We start from the raw sequence: 6,296 nt of genomic DNA on the forward strand, positions 1-6,296 counted from the left end.
CTCTTGACCATAGGGCATCTGAACCATTATGTCGATTGCCATGTTGTCAGTTGTCACTTTACAGTCCTAGAAGTTTTGCTTGAAAATCTCAGAATATCAGAATTCCAGCATTTCAAAAGCTAAACAACACGATGTTCCTAAAAAGATTTTGTTTTGCTTACAGAATATAATTAGTTTTGAATTATTTAGTGAAAAGGTCTGTACACAAGGTTTGTTGTGTATTTTGTAGTTACCTCCATTGATTGTATCGTATTGAGTGTTGTATGTAGTGAGTTGGGCGTGTGTGACCTGTGGAGGCGTTGTGCACCTTCAGGGTCATGATGGCCATCTGCTGTCGAGCTTCACCGCCTCACGCAGCAGGACTGACTCTGATGACCTGTTTAGAGCAGGTTCGATCCAATCTACCTTTTATTTCCATGGCCTTCCCACCTCCACCCCTATTATTGCTATTTTACTTAGTGCGTGTTTTGAGAAGATCAGGCTGCATGTTGTTCTATACTTCTTTACCTTAAAAAAAGCTTGGTTTTTATACATAATTTAGCATGGGTAAACTAATAAAATTTAATCATGGAGAAGGACATGAGCTTGCACAGAGTTTTTAGTAGATGACGACATAAATTGTGGCATTGGTCGCAATCTAGAAGTTTTTCAGGTGAGTGACATGGTTTAATTTGGAGAAGCACGAGCTAGGATGCAGTCACATATTTTTTAATGGTTCCTGCCTATTCCTTGTGGTATTATCAATATTTTCTAATTGAATTGAACTTCTATGTGATAACCTTCCAGATCCAAATCCTACTTCAGAAAGTGTATATGAGCAAAGGTCTGCACCTAAACGTTATCAGAAGTGAGGTCTTAGACAAGGTAATGTTTTTCTATCTGATGAACTAGACAAGGTAATGTTCGAACTTGGAAGTGATCAAATCATATACTTTGGTATGAAAGAGTGTAAACTAACTATTACATGTACATCTTAGCTCTAGATTTTTAGTTTGTGCTTGTCTAATGTAGAAAATGTTGTCCACGAAACATGGCCTGAAGGTCAGAAAATATCATTCATCCTTGTGTTGCAGTAAAATATATCTCTTCATTACAAAAATAGTCCATTTAGATTTCGCAGCAGTATATGCCGAGTATCTATACTCACCAGAGTCGATTTTTCTTTAAGATAATTCTAAGAGGTACTGCTTAAGTTCCGCATGCAATGTGTTGTAGCATAATTTATCTTATTCTGTTAATTACAAAACTATCTCTGAATAACTTATAGATATATCAAAATCTCACAAATTCGGATAGACCATCTAGCGTACTTCTCAATTTTGGTATTGGCGGTGACATTGTTATTCGAGATTATTTTGTTGTTAACTTTTTTTGCCCTTTAAATTTGAAATACTTGAAACATGATCTGGGTGCTTCTTCTTGATCTGGTCGGTGAGTGAGGAGGTAAGAAACAGGGACATAGAGGCACATTGGGCTTAGAATTTAGGGAAATAGAAACCATCTAAAGTCTCTCTACCCTAAAATAAATCTTAACCTGATAATGAAGCTTGGTTTAGTATTTTTTTCTCTACGAAAGATCAAGTAATATGATATCGAGCTCGTTCTTTTAGAGTAATTGAATTTTGAGTTTCTAATGATTGTTCATGCCTAATTGGCAATATATATTGACAACAAATTATTTTTGTTGTCAGACGAAGGGCATAACCGATGGCACCAGCGGGAGGTGAGTGCCGGTGGAGATAAGTGAGAAAAGGAGTAGCGTGAGGCGGTAGACAACCTTGAAGAGGATGAGAGGGCCTGCTGCTGGGGTTTGCTCCTAGGTATTTTTGGATCAGTGCCGGCGGCCCAGGTATCTTCTTCCGTCTCTGGATCCTAAATTGTATATCTCTAATCTGCAATGACATGCAGTAGTGACGGATACAAGTGTTTGGCTGCTCCAGTGCTGCCGCATACTCCAGTACAGCCCAAACGTGGATGCAGGTGGATGTGGGCACCGTGGCCGCCACCAAGGATGTGAGGGTCGCGCCACAACCGGCGTGGACGCAGTGGGAACGCCGAAACTGTCAAGGACACGGGAGCCACACTGCAGCCTTAGTGTTTTCCCTAATTTCTTTAGGTATGTGAGGTCGATTTAATATTCACATATATGCTGAAATTTTGACACCGAAGAACCAGCAATCGAGTTATATGAAATTTCTTGCGAGAGCTATACCCTTCTTTTTAGTACTGATAAATTCTCATGAGTACCAATGGTGAAATTTTCAGGTCTAAATACTGGATGAGATTCTCATTTGTGGCATTCTTCATGAACCTATCAAGGAGAACATTTCAATACTAATTGCCGCAAAGGTGTTCTCAACACCGGCTAGCAAGAAGAGATTATGTTTTTTTAATGCTCACTGTTGTAAGCTTGATTCACACGGAGCTTCTCAATGTTGTACATGTAGTTTGTGAGTAACAAAAATAAAACCTATTACTTCATTCTTGTCTTGTACCTCCGATTCATATCCCACTAATCAGTAGAGTTCAGTTATGTGCTTCAATATTAGGAAGTCATTATCTTCTACTCCCTCTGTTCCTAAATATTTGTCTTTCTAGAGATTTCAACAAGTGACTACACACGGAGCAAAATGAGTAAATCTACACTCTAAAATATGTCTATATACATCTGTATGTGGTAGTCCATTTGAAATCTCGAAAAAGTAATATATTTGGGAACGGAGGGAGTAAAACAAATTTTGTTACCTACTCAAACATATTTTGTTCTTGTGTTTCTGATAAATTTTCTATAAAAAATGTGTACAATAGAACCTGCAGAACCTGCATTGGACCATGATCATTTGCTCTATCCATTTCTTCTAAAGAGTACAGATTCCTACGCATTCATAAATACGATTTAGTGTGCTATTACATTTCTTGGAATCAGATGCTATATTTTCTGTGGGAATTCGTTGACACAGTTCCTTACAAAAGTTGTATCTTTGATACGGACAAATAGCTCTATGTAATTCTATCATATTCTGATTTTGAGGCAAGTATACCAGTTATCTTTTTCCTTTCTAGCAAGGTACCATAGTACATGTTATGAAATTCTCCTTTGCCTTCCAGGTGAACCAAATAGGCGTCTTTTTAACAAATGGAGGGAATTCGTTTGTCAATAAAAGTAAATTTGTCATAGGGGATGTTGTCTTATTTCTTCAAGTATAAGCAATGTTGTCTTATTTCTTCAAGTATAAGCAAATGAACAGTGTGTTGAAGTTAACAAGTTTCTATCCTTATTCCTCTTATTAACTGTGTGTTATCCCGATTTATACATGTAACAATGATGAATGATGATGATGTAAGGAGAGCCATTCTGTTTCCTTGAACAAAACAATTCTCTATCCTTATTTCTCCTAAAAGCTTTCAGACGATACTCACACCATATGATTCCTTGAAACATAGTAGTATTTTTCACATCTATTACAATCCAAGGTTTTTTTAACTAATATTATTCTTTATATTCGTAAGTAGTATAAAGTTGCCCCAAAATTGGTAATATGATTTTGGATGATATATTATGATGCTGACAAGGAGGTTATTGGTGTTGAATAAAATAGCAGTATGAAATAACCCTCCATATATGTGTTTGTTTTTAATCTGAGCCTTTCAATTCAACTAAATTTTTTACTTGTACAATATTTACTGTCTTTTGCCTCTTGTTTTGCAGGTTATCTGGAATGATGGTAGGTATTAATGAAGTAGTCCACGTTAGCTGGACTGGCTCAAATCTTAGCAATTTAGAACCTCAATATCTTGGGGCTGCCTTGCAGTATTTCAGAGAGCTGTATTATTCCCGGACATTTTATATTGCCTCACGATGAGAGTTGAAAGTGGGCTGATGTGCTGTCAGAACCTCTCCCCCCTCTCTCTCTCTCCCTCTCCCTCTCTCTAATGGATAATAACCTACACATGTGAGATGATTGAATCTTAAGCATAAATAATAAAGCCATTCAAGTGTTATTATCATTTGTAATGAAGTGCAAAATAAAGAGTTCAATGTTTCTATTTTTTGTCAAAATATATTGCAAGTGAAGTGAAGTTTAATTTTTTTTTTGTTATTGGCTATCTTTTCAATCTATGTTAAAGTTGACATACAATAGTACAAATTTTACAAAGCCCGTGGCAACGCACGGGCAGTCTACTAGTTGCAAGAATTGATGGCATTTTCTATTTGGCCCCACAGGTGCCAGTTAACGTGCATTTTGTTAACTGGCGCCTGTGGCGTCCATAAATGGGCCGGCCCATCTAGGCGACGGTTGATAATTTTTTTTTTGAAAAATCTGTGAACTTTTTTAGATTGATGAATTTTTTTGAATATTAATGAACTTTTTCGAAATTTAATGAACATTTGTCTTGAAAATGTATGAACTTTTTTCAGTTCCATGAAATTTTTGTAAAAAATACATGAACTTTTTTTCAATTTGAATGAACTTTTTTTCAAATTGATGAACCTTTTGTAAAGATATGAAGGTTTTTTTTCCAAATGGGTGAACTTTTTTCCTTTAAATCCGTAAACCTTTCTTCATTTCATATTTTTAGTTTGGTAAAAAAATAAAAAAACTTGGGGCAGCACGCCAGTGGGCCGGCCCATGCTAGCAGCGCTGCAGGCGCCGGATCGTTAACGGGCGCCTGCAGCGCTGTATAGGAGCTCCCCTGGCACCGTCTTGCCTTTAGCGCTTCAACTAGCGGGCCTTCCTGAAGCGGCTTTGAAAAATATCTGTGGATTGGTGCAGACTAGTTTTAAAAGCTTCCTCGCCATTGTTTTCTTTTCTTTTGTGTGTGTTTCCTATATCAGTTTTCATTGTTTTTCCTGTTTTCCTCTATTGGTTTTTCCTTTTTTTATTTTTCTCTTCATTTTTAAAATACATGTCAACTTTTTTTTAATAGATATTGAACATTTCTCGTATACACACTGAATACTTTTTTAGATACAAGGTAGACATTTTTCGAATATATGTTTAATTTTTTACTTGAATAAATGTTGAGCATTTGTCAATTGCATACTAAGCATTTTTTATATAATGACTGAACATTTTTAGATACACGTTGAACATTTTTATAAATACATGCTAAACATTTTGTTAAATGCACATGGAACATTTTTTTAGAAAAAAATACACGGTGAACATCCATGTATCAAAGCGAATACATGCTACATTTGAGCTTTCCTGCAGCATACGAGAAAAATCAATTAGTTTGAAAGGACACGTATGAACCAAGTTCAAGGAAAATTATGGCACATGCCCTTGTTCTACATCATTGGAGATTTCCATTGTTTATGAAGACCTTCCAAGTTCAAATTTATAGAGATATATTATCTTATATAAATGTTTCGAGCAACCGAATGATGCACATCCAAATTATCTCTATAAATATGACCTTGATGGATTGTGTTGTCTCTATGCTTCATAACTAGGAAACAACTCATGGTGACTCGACATCTATCTCTCCTACACCACCTATTAGCCAAATCATTGCAAGAAAAAAAGGGCGTTTGCTTGAGAATATGAGACATCGGGAATTGAGTGCTTAGTATTATGTGAAGATGATGCACTGCTACTTGGGCACACGAGGACGTGTCCTCATAGTCCATGTGTTGTTTGCCTGAAAAAGACGCAATTATACAACAAGCTCGACCAGAACAACCTCTTCCCCATCCGCACGAGCAAAACACAGTTCTTCAACAAGCGTGACCAGAACACCGCTCCTTCCTTGCACGTAAACAAAACTCAGTTCTATAACCATCTCAACTTGGAGCTCCTGCGCGAACAGGTAAGAACGTTGCAGACACGTCCGCCTGTATTCATAGTGTTGTTAGTTTTGTCTCGGTGCTGAATTATTTTCTGCTAACCAAGGGTGAAGATTTTGCGCCTATGCTCCGTAGAGAGCATGAGTGACTAAGTAAAGATGGTGTGCGCATTTTCTCGTTTGCAAGTACCTTGTTGCCTCTCCCCTTTCCAGATAATTTGCTTCGATGCATATTCACAAGAACGTGTGAGGTATGACTGAGACCTGTGGGCAGCCGCTCTGACCAGTCAGGTGCTTATTTTCACGGCCATGTTCTCCGCCTCCGTGCCAGCTGACAAGATGGGAGAGCCACACTTGTCTATTGTACCTTCGTTGCTCCTTCGCCTCATGCCCGCTCACAATGTAGAAAGCGGCTTATATAACAATGAAGTTTGTATACATGATTCAAGATGACAACGGTCCCCCGAGACCTGTGTCCCGTGGATTTTTACCCTATTTTGGGACGG

At 37.5% G+C, this 6,296-nt stretch overlaps 1 long non-coding RNA gene across 1 annotated transcript; it reads left to right on the top strand.

The window, feature by feature from the left end:
- Positions 1-316: 316 nt before the first annotated feature.
- LOC119329068 lies at positions 317-1,743 on the top strand. The gene is made up of 3 exons (XR_005159274.1): positions 317-389; positions 787-864; positions 1,692-1,743. It is a non-coding gene; the product is annotated as an uncharacterized LOC119329068 (long non-coding RNA).
- The last annotated feature ends 4,553 nt before the right edge of the window (positions 1,744-6,296 follow it).

The sequence above is a fragment of the Triticum dicoccoides genome, chromosome 7A (genome assembly GCF_002162155.2).
Source record: "Triticum dicoccoides isolate Atlit2015 ecotype Zavitan chromosome 7A, WEW_v2.0, whole genome shotgun sequence".
NCBI lineage: Eukaryota > Viridiplantae > Streptophyta > Magnoliopsida > Poales > Poaceae > Triticum > Triticum dicoccoides.